The sequence below is a fragment of the Stylophora pistillata genome, chromosome 1, assembly GCF_964205215.1.
Source record: "Stylophora pistillata chromosome 1, jaStyPist1.2, whole genome shotgun sequence".
Lineage (NCBI taxonomy): Eukaryota > Metazoa > Cnidaria > Anthozoa > Scleractinia > Pocilloporidae > Stylophora > Stylophora pistillata.
The window spans coordinates 13,431,375-13,446,414 of NC_142519.1; the positions used below are offsets into that span (position 1 = coordinate 13,431,375).

The 15,040-nt window shown below is 40.3% G+C and overlaps 1 pseudogene across 1 annotated transcript in view; it reads right to left on the bottom strand.

Annotated features, from left to right (window-relative positions):
* LOC148741295 (anoctamin-4-like) overlaps positions 1-15,040 on the bottom strand; it is a 223,507-nt pseudogene that overhangs the window by 70,038 nt on the left and 138,429 nt on the right. The window lies entirely within an intron of this gene.

A 15,040-nucleotide genomic window follows, 5' to 3' on the forward strand; every position in this document is an offset into this window, starting at 1 on the left:
TGAACTGATTGGCCAAACCTGCTCATCCCAGACTTATGCTCATTATTCATACTAAACTGAAAATTTGTTGCAACTAATCAAACTGTTTGTCCAGACTATTCAATTATCGATTATTTTAATAAAAGTGTGAAAAGGAAAATCAAAATGGTTTGCTTGGCAAGTTAGGACTCATGAAGAGTGCTTACGTAATAAAACGCTATAGTAGGTTACTAAAAAGACTCACTCAAAGGATACATGCATTTTATTTCTCCTGGAGCGTGGTTATCGAACTCATTTCTGTGTATTTTAAAGTACATTTAACCGAAAACTTAACTTGTATATCGGGATTAGTCTCATGTGAGGTTTCCTTTCAAGGGATATGTTAGACACCTGATATTTTTTTGAGAAATAGTCGAGTGTCTTGCTCTTCCCTTTCGCAACGAGAAACAAAAAAAACAAAAAGAAGTACAGTAATGAGATGTGTGAGTTGTCTTCAAAGGCCTAATTTTCTGATATGATGCGCCGTGTACGAATATACCATTGATCAACCGAATCCGAAAAGTCTGTCACTTCCTAGGATCCTGGGATACTAGGTTAGCACCATTGTCGGTACGCAGACCTCCGTGCCTTGCGAACTAGGCATCCAGGTAATGAACAATGGTTTTTCTGGAGGTTGTTAGGATGACTTCAATTTCCATTCAACGGCTACAATAGTCAACGAGCACTAACAGGTGTTCTCCAAACGGTAATGGCACATCAGATCTACAACTAATTCTTCGCATGGTTGTTTGGATAGCATCGTTTTTTTTAGTGAGGAAGGCGGAACGTTCTTTGTAACCAGCTGGCATCCATAACACTCTGAGTATCTTCTATCTGCATCACGGTCCATTCCAGGCCACAAGACTTTTGTTTGAAGTCTTTTTAACTCCTTTGTCCTTTGTCTTTTTTGTTCTTTGGCGCCCCTTGTGAGTTAGACTGACGACTCTCTTGCGAAGAGCTTGGGGTACAATCTTTCTTGTCCCTCACCGATAAAGGTCAACTCATTGCGTGCAGGCAAGTATAGCTTAGGAGCGCTGTCCCACTTTCCCTCAATGAGGCAATTTCTGGCAGCTTGCAGCTCTGGATCTTTCGCTGACATCTGTTCGATCTCTTTGATTCTTAGTGCAGCAGGAATAGCATGCAGAACTACCTTACGTACATACTCCCTATCTTGCAAGTACCAAGCAGTCAGGAAAGGGCATCCGCTTTATTTTTCCTTGAAGGCACATAACAAACTTGATAGTTGTAGGGCGAAACCCAGCTTTCTCTTCTAGCAGATAGTCTCGACTTTCTTGAATATATGACTTTGAGTTCTACATGTTACAATATCAAACTGTGAGATCGCATACTAGAAGAAGTGGAAACGTTCACACGCCCAGACCAAAGCTAGTGCCTACTTCTCAGTTTGGCTGTAACGGCGCTCAACTGGGCTCAGACTACCACCGGCCTTACAGACAGCACGACTCTCCCTTTTTCGCTTGAACCAACACTGCTGCAAGCTCCACTGGACTGGCGTCAGCAACAACTCAGGTGCACGCGTGCTTATCGAAGCACTTACCTGTTCAGTTTTTGGAATGTACCCTCTGGCACCATACCCCACGTAAATGGTTCTCCTTGCCTTGCAAGTCTCCTGAGAGGATCGCCACTGGTGGCAAAATCAGGTATAAATCTGGCACTGAATCCTACAAGCCCAAAGAAACTACGAACTTCAGAAGATGTCTGTGGCTTACCTGCTTCTACCATGGCCCGGCCCTTTTCTTCAGTCGGCCCCATTCCATGCTTGCTAAGTAAAAAAACCCATGAACGCCACTTGTCCATCTGGAATGAGCACTCATCAGCATTCACTGTCAACTGCTTCTCGCTAAGTCGCTCCAACACACGATGCAAGTTCTTGTCCTTTTCCTGTGTCTAGACCATGAACGATGCGATCATCTCCTATCTAAGAAACACAACTCTTGTACACCTGCCATTGACTGAGTGATGATATACAGATACTTTTCTGGCGCAGCATTTAACCAAAGCTTAAACGCTTGTACCGAAATATCCCGTTCTGGGTGGCAAAGGCAGTGATATCCCTTTACTCAGAATCCGACTCGATCCGGTGAAAACCCATCACAAATCCAGAGAAGACAGCACTTCCCTTTAGACTCTTGAGCACTTCATTCATGGTTGGTATGGGCAACCTCTGACGAATAATGGCTTTGTTAGCACTTCGCATATCAACTTATAACCTTATGTCTCCCGACGCTTTCGGGACATTAACAACGGGACTAACCCATGTCGTAGGCCCATCAACCGTTTCAATGATTTCCTTTTCAAGGATGTTATTAACCTTGGTAGTTTCTCGGTCTGTTAGTAAAAAGAATACTCGTCGCATCTACTGAACCACTGGGGTTACAATGGAACCACTATGTAGTTTCAACTGATAATCCTTTAGTGTCCCGATTCTTTGAAAAACACTGGGACATTTTGCGTTGAATTCTCCGACAAGTGTCATTTACAGTTTTACCGTTTCCTGTATTGAAAGTATCTGCTTGACCCACATGGGAGGATTCCAAGGTCTGTGGCGGTTGGGTATCCTAACAAAAAACGCCCTGTTTTGACTGCAAGAAAATCTGCCACAACCCATGATTTATTTTGATAACAGAAACTTCTGACTTAAACTTCAACTTCGGTTCCCATAAGCATAGAACTTCTTTGTGCATGGTGGTAACGCAGTCCTTAGCTCCTAATATTTTGGTTCTTTTAAACTACCCATGCTAACTAGGTTGCTTGCAAACCTGAATCAATCAACTCTGCTAATGCTCACAGAGATCACCGGCTCAGCTCACGTCGACAGAGCACATGCCTGAAATTCTACAGGAAAAGCAAATCTGTCATCCTCACCTGAGTTCTCGAAAGGACTCCCCACAAAATTGGCTTGTCTTCCTTGAATATAGTGTCGTTGTCCGCCTCCTCGTTGTTGGGCTGGGCTTTGAATTCCCGGCTTTGGGTTTCTTCCTCCTTTGCAACAGTTAGCATAATGGCCATATTTATGGCAATTACTACACTTTCGACGTCGAGCTGGGCAATTTCTGTCAATTTGAAATATGTTTTGCAAGGTTTTCTTCCAAATCCATGCCCTGAAGGTTTCTCAACCATATTAGTGCTTGCTCCTAGCTCTCGAACTGGAGTGACCATTTGATTTGCTTGCTCATTTGAGGCTTCCCACTTTCGAACTTTATCCAGTGCAGCTTTGAAAGAAATATTCTTGACTTAGAGCAGCTTCTTCCTTAACTGGAAATCAGGCAGCTTCTCAATCAGTTGGTCTCGCAGGTTTTCGTTCAAGGCTTCGCCGAAATTGCAACTACGGGCTTGTTTACGAAGGCGAACCATGAATTTGTGAGCAGTTTCCCCCTGTGTCGGTACAAGTTGACGAAAAACATGTCGCTCAAATGGCACATTGTGTCCTCGGCTCAAAAATGAGAAACCAGCTTTCGAAGGTACACTTTAAATACATCATCCTCCTCGGCATTGACCGGCTCGGAGCTTGCAATACTGATAGGATCGTTTTCACTGTCGGCAACGCTCTGTGACCTAAGATGGAGAGCCTGTTAAATCTAACGGCGGCAAAGCTCTTTCCACGGAATTCGAAATCCTGGTCAAAATTAACCACTCGTAAATAATGCTGTGGTAGCTTATCTACTTTGTTTACGCTCTCAGTGTTTGCTTAATTAAGACAATCGGGAGTAAATACTTCTTCCGGCCGACTGTCTAAACTGGTTATAAACACATGACATAGGTATTGCTATACGACTGGAACAATTTAAAAGTCCAATAATTTTTCAGAGGACGAGACGAGGTACAATATTTCCTGGACAAGCATTAAAGTGTGTTTGAGTTCAATCGTCATTCGATGTGGAACTTAGCGATGGAAATGATAGAGAAAAGAAATTCAGCTTGCATCACTTGAGTGAATTGAGCTAGCCAATCTGAATACTGGAAGTGCAATATCTAAAGCCGAGAATCTGATAGAGCGATTATGACCATCATGGCTTAAACGGAATTCGATGGGATGAGCGCATCCTATGCCATGAAAAGGAAATAGCTTCAATTGAACTCGTAAAGGTGGTCTATCTAATCTCTCGAGAACTGAGCACTCTTACGAGAATGAAATTTACAGAAAACTTTGAGCGTCGCGTCAGCTATTGTAAATGACGGACACATCGTACTTGAACAAGTTATTCATATACAACTGAACAGTTTGTTGAAATAGAATAGTTATTCAACGAAATGCTAAAGAAAAATTCAGGAAAAATAGGAGGGGTGCATACCATTAGAGGAAGTCCTACATCTGAATTTTTTTTACTCTGACCATTGGAAACTTCTCGGATATTTGACGTTGTAAACGGGGTGCAAATACAATGAGTGGTCAGCTCACGCCTGTGACAGAAATTGAAAAATAGCTCGAGTTATCGATGTATGGATATTTTGAGTCTGTAAGGACAAAAGACCACAATTAAGGAAAATAGGAATTTCATGAATTTCTGTTTATACAGTGTCCAGACATTTCTCTTGACCCTGTACATTCTGATCAAATCTAATGATGGCATAGTGATTAGTCGAGTGAAAATAAAGCATTCTGAGCAAGGATCTTTAGGAACTAGTGAATTTTATGAATATCATTTACCGACAAACAAAAGATATTGTGACAAACCGTTATCATTACTTGAGTATTCTTTTATGAGTTATGAATATGCTGCCTATAGGCTGCATTTGTAATGCTACTCAGTCGTTCAAAAGTAATTTCACACTCTGATTACGATGGCTTTTGTTAGTTCTGTGAAAGATTTTCTACTCAGCTCTCAAAGATGTGCCCATGAAAAGAGCTCCTACAGTAAGAGCTGGAAAAAGACTTTCTTGTTAATTCTGCTTATTTATTGCGATTTTTTTCCGCCGTAACCCTCGACCTGATCTTGAGAAAAATGTCCGGAGCGACAGGTTTATGACTTCACCAAGCTTCACTTAGAGAAGTAAAAAATCTTACTCAGATGGTCTAAAAGAAGCGTGCGTAAATCAGTAAATAGATAAACCCTGAGAATCTAAGATTAAATATAAACAAATACAAAGAATTTGGAGTAAACTACGTAACTTCGGGGGTTAAGAAGTAAAATAAACTTCAGACTAGACTGTTTTGAATGTAGCTGTCTAGGGTGGTGCGAGATCACAACCATCTTTTCAAAAGTGTAATAACCTGTTAAACCAAAAACGCTTACAAAGGTAACTCATGATTAAAGCTACAAAGGTAAACATCCTTCTGTGAAAAAGAGCTTTAGAGGTCACCGATGTAAAGACAAATGTAGGAAGATGTAGATAACACTCTTTGACTTTGTCATGTAAATAACAATTCTCAAAGGGAAGCAAATATTTGAGAAAGAGCTTTTTAATATCATAGACGGCTTCCTGGTTGGCTCAATTGGTAGAGCGCCGGACTGCTGTGTGGGAGGTTGAGGGTTCAAACCCCGGCCGGACCAACACTCAGGGTATTAAAATAACTGAGGAGAATGTGCTACCTTTCCATAATATCAAGAAATGGATAGATACTAGTCTTCTCGGATAAGGACGAATAAACCGTAGGTCTCGTCTCCTGCTGGGTTAGGGGTAGAAGACGTAAATTTCCCACGCACGAGATTACCGTGTGGTGGATGTCCTCCCCCTGAGATGGGATGGGTGGGTGTGTAAAAATTACAGATCGATAGGTACTCTGTAGATAAACTGTACCGGTGGTACAAGCCGCGTTGGAGTCGCTTGATGTCACCAAGGCGACCGGCCCAGATGAGATCCCTGCGCGCTTGCTTAAAAAAACGGCCTCCGCAACTGCGCCGTCACTGTGTCAACTCTTTAACAAATCTCTAAGTACCGGGTCACTTCCACAGGAGTGGAAAACAGCGACCGTCGTACCGGTCTTCAAGAAGGGCGAGGCGAAGTATGTATAGAACTATCGTCCGATATCATTGTTATAACTGATATCCAAGGTCTTAGAGAAGTGCGCGCTTAACAGTTCTAAGGATCGGCTAGCTGAGGTTGAAAAATCGTGCCATAATGGATTTCTGAGTGCAAGTCCTGTACCAAAAATCTCCTGGAAGCTCTTCATTATATTGGGTCAGTGCTTGACTGTGGTGGTCAGGTGAACACGGTATATATGGATATGTCAAAAGCCTTCGATACGATGTGCCACCAACGCTACTGTACAAACTGCGTGTCTTCGGATTCGGAGGTAACTTACTTCGGTGGTTTAACTCTTATCTAACTAACCGACGTCAAAGAGTGACTGTGCTCGGAGCGATGTCCTAACTTTTCCCATTACTTCCAGAGTTCCTCAGGATCCATCTTGGGAACGGCTCTGTTTCTGCTGTATGTTAACAACTTGCCAGACGCAGTAGATAACAGCCGCATCGCTATGTTTGCCGACGATGCGAAAGTATTCAAGCCGATCAAATCCGTTGGAGATGTTGCTGTTCTACCACCTTGTGGTAGAACAGACCTCCGTCTCTACTTCAATGAGACGAAATGCAAGTCCCAGATGATCACGAGAAAGATTCACCCTGCTGTTTCGTCATATATCATCAAGGACAGCCCTCTGGAGTACGTGACGATCGAACGCGATCTCGGGGTTTACGTATCATATGATTTGACATGAAGCCATCATGTAAATGAACAGACGGGCTGAGCTAATAAATTAATGGGATACATTAAGCAATTAATTAATAAAACATTCCTTTTGTCACTATATTGCTATTTTCATGTCTCTAACTATGCAAGCTGTTAACTTGTTAAGAATAGGGATTTACAGGGGCAGGATAGTTGTCATAAGCCTTCCAGGGCTCAGTTTGGGATTAGAACACAAAGTGCAGGTAACAGTTCTTAAATTATCAGGTTAGTGCAAAATGTTTTGGGCTCAACAAGACCAGTGCCATCTGGCCACTTGCCCCAGGGTGCTGGAGGGCAATGAGAATGCTTGTCACTTGACTTGTGCTAACCCTAACCCTAAACCCTAACCTAAATGTAACCCTAACCCAACTGGAACCCTAACTCAACTGGAACCCTAACCCAACTGTAACCCTAACAGCAAAATACTGGAAAAAGGTCAATCGATTTCTGCAACCCTAACCATTGGGTTAAGTCGAGACTCGCCATAGCTGTCTCCTGAGGGTATCAAATATCTTAGTTAGTTGATTTTAAATTTTTTCATTATCTAATTTTAAGATAAATACTCGAACTACACAAGATACAACCCTAAGACGCTTAATGCACTTAACATTGGTTCGGCAGTTGTTCGGTTACGCCTCACAAATTTGGGCACCCCAATCCGTGAATCTCATCTCTTGTATTGAGAGAAAGCAAGCGCGTGCAACTAAATACATTCTGAAATTGCCTTTTTTTGAGCCCTGTTTCTTATCGTTGAAGTTGCTTCCCATAACATATTGGCACGAATACCTTGATATGGTATTTTTCTTTAAACTGACCCACGGTCTTGTTAAAGTAGATAGCAACATTGTTCTCCGTATTCGATCTACCTGTAGAAACACAAGATCGAACACTAATGTCATCAAATATACGGACAATAGATATAGAACTTCAACATTTCAGAAATCTTTTCTTATCAGTTTAATATGGACAGTATCTATTCTTTTATGGCCTCTATGCTATGATCCCGCCCTTAGTGCCACCTACGATGTTAATAACCCCCTTCGTTCAAAACTGTATGTCTCATGTGTAGTCGCTGTAGAAGCTTTGCTATGCCCATTACATGCTGCATGTAATTGTACCTATTTTTAGATTCTTTTAGTTGTTTTTGTAATTGTATCTATTTCATTATTATTTTTATTTTAGTCATTTTCTTTCTCAAGGCCCGCAGTAACTTGCTAGCCGATGTTGCGGTTCCCCTGCCATACTTTGTAGTGGAGAAGTTAATAACTAAATAGATAAATAAATAAAATAAATAAATAAACTGCAATAAAGCCATTATTATTATTATTATTATTATTATTATTATTATTAGACAAGTAAACAATATTTGCCTGATAAAATTCAAATACGCCACCAATAAGCTGCATTCTAATGCCACACGGTCAGTAATTTTCCAGCTCTTATTGTACTGAGTGCATAAGACCACTCAAAGAAAGCCAGGTTTTTTTTAAAGTGTTTCAGAACAGATAACAAAGAGTGCTGTTTGCGTTTTTGACAATTGTTCCAATCAAATGATAGTGATATCAAGAGCAACAAACTTAGCAGCCTTCATACAGAAATATTCAGTCCTGGGAACGTCTGTGGGAGGTTGTGTGTTTTTTTTTTTTCAATTCGTTGTTGTTTCTTTGGAAAATGTAGAAATCACAGGGAAACCTTTTGGTCAAGTAAACTTTTATTCGAAAATTACATGACTTATTATTCGCAATTTTTTATATAAGAGCTCCTCGGGAGATCTCTTCAGATGTTAAGATTTGTTGCTATGATTGCTTGGGTTAAGTATTTTTTTTAGCTCTATGCTCTTTTGTTCTTCGTCTGGGGAATAATTATGTTAAGGTGATCTGGAAAATATCTGTATAAAATACCTTTAAGTTCTCCACGCATCCACAACGATCGGCAGATACGTCACCTAAAGCGCTTTTGTTGTTTCTATTTCGAATCAAATCATAGGTATATCAGCAATAACAAACTCAGCAGCCTTCATCCAGGAATGTTCAAGACCTTAAAGTCCTTGGAATATCTGTGAGTGGTCGTGTTTTTTGTTTGTTTGTCTGTTTTTTGTAAACAGCAGAGATCAGGCACACTTTTATTCGAAAATTAAATGACTTCTCTGTAATTTTCTTAATAGGGGCTCCTTAGGAGATCTCTTCCGATGTTAATATTTATTGATATGATTGCTAAGTTGACTAGGACAGTTTAGTTTAGGAAAAACTAGAGCTGCTGGGGTTAAGTATTTGCTTATCGGCTATATGCTCTTTCGTTCTTTCTCTGAGGAACAATTATCCTGAGATGGCCCGGAAAATATCTGTATAATGTAGCTTTTAGTTCCCCAAGCTGCCACAATGACCGGCAGATACGTCTCGTTTAGCGTTTTTCTTTTGTTTTTGTTTCTCTCTCATAGACGTAGTACAAGTATTTTAAATTTTAAGCCTGTCAAAATTTAATTAGCAGTGTTTACTTAACTTATTATTCATCCTTTGAGTGTTTCTGCTGCTCAGTGTCAACGAAAGAAAGTGGCGAGTCGTTTGTTCTTTTGATCCCAAAGTGGGATTAAATTAAGTCAGCAGTCTATTACTCTCAATTAAAATGACTCGAGGTATGATCTAGTGGGTTAGCTGTATTTAAACAAATTCCAAAAATGAAGCTTACAAAGATATTCGTGCTGTGACGGGAGCCGACCGACCGACGAAGCTAAGTGTCGCGAGCGAGGCAAATTTTAGTGCCCTTCTTTATCGTAAAGAAACATTATAACAATCGATTGAGACAAATTTTACCTGTTTATGCTTACTTGTCCTTGATTTTATTAAAATCGGTGCAAACTTGGAGCAATGGATTATCCTGTTTTTTCAATATTTCGTTTGGAAATTGACCGATGATAATATCGCATTCAAATCTAACAATGAAAAAACACGATCCTTGAAGCAAGTATTGGAAAAAGGAGTACAGCTCCAGAGGTTGCCAGAGCGAATATTTGACGACCTAAGCAGCTTAACTAAACTGTAGCTAAACATATATATCAGCTGAATGATTGATCAACGAGATTAAGCCTCTTTACCAGTTATATGCTGTGTGACGATAGGTTATGAAACATCGCAATGAAAGAAACTCGCATGAATTGAGATCGCCAAAATGCCGAAAACAACGAATAAATATGCCTGAACAACCACACGGAAAAATCACTAAATTTTCCCGTAACATTCCTCCCACCTTAAACCGAAACCTCCTGGTCGAGAGAAACTTCGAGAAACTGTAGGGATCATAATGACAAATGAACTTGGCATTCGCAAAGACAATAAATTATCCTTAAGGTTAAACTATATTTTCTTCTATATGTGCTTATGTCGAGTTACCCACTTCGCCATTAACACATTTCCACTGTCCTCGAAAACTATTGTAAATCACGCGATGTTGACATTTCTCAAGAAAGCTTAAGTACCAATTGATTATAAGTGGATTTAATGGTACCTGCTTAAGCTTAATAGACTAAAGCTCGTGATTAACGCTGTCAAACGCTTTACTGAAATCCATAGCAAATAACCGCACAGCTTTGCACTTAGGATCGTCGAGATAGCTGCACGCGATTTGCTGCATACTTATAAGTGCATCTATACAGCTCTCCCCTGTTCTGTAAGCGAACTGAGTCGAGCTCAAGTGTTTCTCAACAGTGTCCCGCGCGTGGATGTTATACACGCACTTCTCAAAAGCTCGCGCAATTACTGGAGTACTATTGATTCCTCTGTAGTCTGTCTTTCCCTTGGGAACGTCAACCTTAGAGAGGGGTGTTACGTGAGCTCTTTTCCACGATGAGGGCCAGGTACTAAACTTCAGAGACAAGTTCCAGTTCTTACAGATTATAGGCGTAAAAATTTCTGCTTCGTCTTTCCTCACCCAAAAAGGTATGTTGTCTGGTCCAGTGGCTGTTTTTTTAAGAGCCGCAAACAGTTCCACACCTGTCTTTCTGCCAATCTCAGGAACTTGGACTCCATTCTCCACTTGGGCAGGTGTAGGTTGCTTATACTCAGTGTCCCAACATAAATCAGCAAAATAATCATTCAGTTCAACCAGCGATTGTATGTCCAATGTAATCTTAGCTGAGTGACAGCGACGCTGTGACAGGCCATCTACATGTTTCCACCACTCCCTAGTACCTATGAGTACTTGCAGAAGATTTCTTCTGTTCTTGCTGATCAGTTCACTTATTCTTCTGTTTATCTCACGTAGCCGAACTACATTGTTTGAATCAATTCTCGATTTAGCCCTCATCAAAGACTTAACTAAGGGGGTCATCCACGCCGGATCACGCGATGACATGCGCACTCTCCGATAAGGCATGCACCTGTCCATGTAATTGTCAATAAGAGTCTTTAAAATATTCACCGCCTCATTCACCCGCTAGTTCCAGATATAACGCTTCCTTTCTGTGTTTCTTACAATCCCGAATGCGAACTATTTGGCGCACGGGCTTGAGTTTTGTTCCCGCCGGTAGAATGACCGCCGTATGATCCGTTTTTATCGATATGCAATACGGAGTACATTTTCCAAACAAGTCCAGTCGAATCATCTCCTCCAATTTGAATAACACAATTGCATCATCTTTAGCCGGGAATCTGATAAAGAGGTCGTCTCTGATGTAATTGAAAATGCAGAAAAGATATGAATAACGCCCTGTGATTGGAAAACTCAGTTGCATTAAAGACAAACGGGCTTTAAGCGAAAATATATCTATTAAGAAAAGTGAATTGAAATCACTGAGAAGTTAACGACATCTGCGGGGAGTCCTCAGCGGTACCTGTGGATTCTTTACTAAGTTCCGAATGCGTTGCTTATAAGTTAAGATAGTTATTAATTAGCAAAGTATTCCAAAAATAGTTTCTTAGAAAGGATCAGTGAATAGGAAATAAATTGTGAAGGACAACAAAAGCTACGAATCACACAAGGCTCTTCTGTCAAAAACTTGTATATCGTGAGAAGTCTTATGTAAAGTCTCCTTTCAAAGGACTCGCTAGACACCTCACAAGTCCTTAAATACTGATTAAGCATCGCGATGCTCACCCCGTTCGCAAAAAAAACAGTAACAAAAAAAAAAATACTAAAGACATCTGTGAAATGTTCCTTAGGCCCTAATTTTTCGAAGTAATGTGCTAGTTAAGGAAACGCCATTCATAACTTGAATGTGAAATACTTTGCTTTTTTGATAATCATGAATGGGACTCTATAGATACTAAGATTTTAAATGTTCTTCCTGGCCGGCATGTTACATTTACAAAACAACGACATTTTGGTAAAACTAAGATGGGCAAAGTTATATTTTTTAAAACCAAACTAGTTTCCATATTCCTTTTGGAAAATAAGCCGTATTAGATCGTTTTCGATAAACAACTGCATGAAACCATAATAAACGCACTTGTTATCAGTAAACTATATTACTGTTCATCAGTATGGTCGTCCACCTGAGCCTGTAATATTCATAAATTGCAATACGTTCAAAACTTCGCCGCGCGAATCATCAAAGAAGTATGACCATATCTCTCCTGTATTAAGAAACTTACATTGGCTCCCTGTAAAAACACAACTATATTACCGAGATGCTACTTTAACATTTAAATGTATGACGGGTCATGCGTCAGAATATTTAACATCTATTTATACAACAAGAGGCAGCGTACCTGGACGTATAACCAGAAACTTTCAACGAAGAAAAATTCCTCTTTTTAAAACTGCAACAGGACAGAAAACAAGTTAGATCCAAGCCGCTTAAATTATGTAAGAAATCCCGTTTCCTTTCAGTATTGTATTGGATGTATTTTAATTTCGTAATCCAATTTGTTCACTGAAAAGCCTCAGATGGGGATGTGCTCAATAAAATGTATGTAGCTATGTATGTATGTACGTAGGTACGTATGTATGTATGTATGTATGTATGTATGTATGTATGTATGAATGTATGTATGTGTGTATGTATGTAAGTGTGTATGTATGTATGTGTGTTTATGTATGTATGTCTGTGTGTGTGTATGCATGTATGTATGTATGTACGTATATATGTATGTATGTATGTAAGCACGTACGTACGTGTGTATGTACGTAGCGTAAAAACTTTACCCTCGAATCGGAGAGTGCTCTACAATCATGGAGCTTTATAATCAATTGTGTAGGAAAATAAAAATTAAAACTTCGCACTACAGAACTGTTTCGACAGGGTCTGGTGGTCCTCTCTCGTCAGGTGCATAAAACACCGGTTACCTAACGTTCCTTTATAAGTTGATGGTGCAAGCATGCTTTATCAAGTATTTGGTGGAGTGCCGACACGCACTCGCCAGTTCATTACTTTTGTTCAGGGTGCCCGCCCCTGTTCTGCATATGATGAAAAATTTTTCTGTTACGCAAAGATTGCATCTCTTTGTTGCGTTCGAGTACGGCCTGGCGCGGGCCATTATTTTCCAGGTCACGGTAAACTCCGTTTCGGCGTCCATTAGGGACCAGATATATTTGCTCAACTCTGTTGCGTTCCTTTTGTTCTCATTTTTAAATGAAGCCGTATCGTCTCTAAATCTTGTTTTAAATTGGTTCACGGTAAGCCCGATGTATGTTTTCTTTCCCATGGGACTTTCAACTGTGGCCTGGTGGACCACATCTTGAGTTAGGCATTCGCCACCTAGCGGATAAGAGTGCTTGTTTCAACAATTGCATGATTTTTCTTGTGATTGAGAATCATTTGCGAGGGAGGACTTGTTGTGGGCGCTGATTTTTCTTTCCAAATTTGGCATGCATGAATAGCTCACTTTCAAAGTGTTCCTGTTAAAAATTTTTCTTAGCGGTTGCTCTGGTGTAAAGGATTTTTTTACGATGCCTGAAACTTTCTTTCCCACTTTAGTAACAACGTTCTTACTGAAAGGTGGGTTATATCAAGTTGTATTTCGGTGTCTTCTTCTCCCTTGTCTACTTCTCTGGTCTTTAGTAGTTGTGTCAAATTGTAATTGGTAATTATAGCCGCTTGCTTCTAACGCTTGCTGATACATGGGTGTTGCTTTGTCGAAGGATGCCCTGTCCGAAGAGATTTCGCTAAGTCTTTTATAGAGGTTTTGCACAGCAGCTATGTTGGATGGCAGGAACAATAGATTATTTTACCTATGGGAAATAAAATTCTTTCTTATGCAAAATATTTTCATTGTTCCTGCCATCCAACATGGCTGCTGTGCAAAACCTCCATTGATCGCCTGGTGAATGTTCTTTATGATGGAAGGAAGATGATTGCTTTCACGGTGCACATAAAGCGGTGCGTTGTTAGGCTTTGTATATGGCTCATAAGATCTTTTGTTTAGGTCCAAAGTGACATCGAGAAAGTTGACCACTTTTTTGTTTGTTTCGATAGCTATTTTTAAGCCGTTGGTGCTGAACACTTTGCAAATATCTTTCTTGATTTTTCGATCTTTTTCGGTGTTTCCTGGAGTGCGCCCAGGCCGTCATCCCTGTATAAGCCTATTTGTTTTCTGATGCCTTCTGGTAGTTGGTTTAGCAAGTACGATCCCACTAGTTCACAGGGTTCCGCACCGTCAAACGAGCCCATTGTAACATCAAATGAAGTTGTTGAATGCTCCTTGTTCCATGGGGTGTTGTCGTTGAACGAAAGTGATTGCTTGGTGTGAAAAAGAATTCTTGTGTCTTCCGCGGAAATATCGGTGTAGAAAGCCGCGAAAGATAGGGCGTCGCTTAGAAGCTTGTGTGAAATGGACGGGTAGAAGTTTACAATATCAAAGGCAATGAACAAGTGATGGTCTTTGTTAGGGATATTGATGAACCAATCGAGGGTAGCTCTTGTGTTTTTCCATTGATGGACGCTGGTCTTGTCGATGATGTATGTATGTATGTATGTATGTATGTATGCATGTATGTATGTATGAACGTATGTATGTACGTATGTATGTATGTATGTATGTATGTATGCATGTTGGAATTTTAGTAAAGCTGTCTCACTGGTCAGGAAAACATGCCATTTGGAGCATAAAATGATGCGATTTGTGAATAAATCACATTGTTGAGAGTCAGTCAGATCGCAAGAAACACAAGTGATTTCGAAATTGTGTTATGATATACAAAAAAATCCAAGTAGCTGTGAGCTACTGAACTCGGGAGATCAATAGTGGAGAGATATAAGACCTCGAAGCCACTGAAGGGACTTCGTAATGAATGTGTGGTTATGGCAAGTCATATTTTATCTATATGGTCTACTACCGTAAAGCCTGTCTGGTGTCGTCCAAAGTCGCATTCAGTCAGGAAGAATTTTATCAGCATTCGC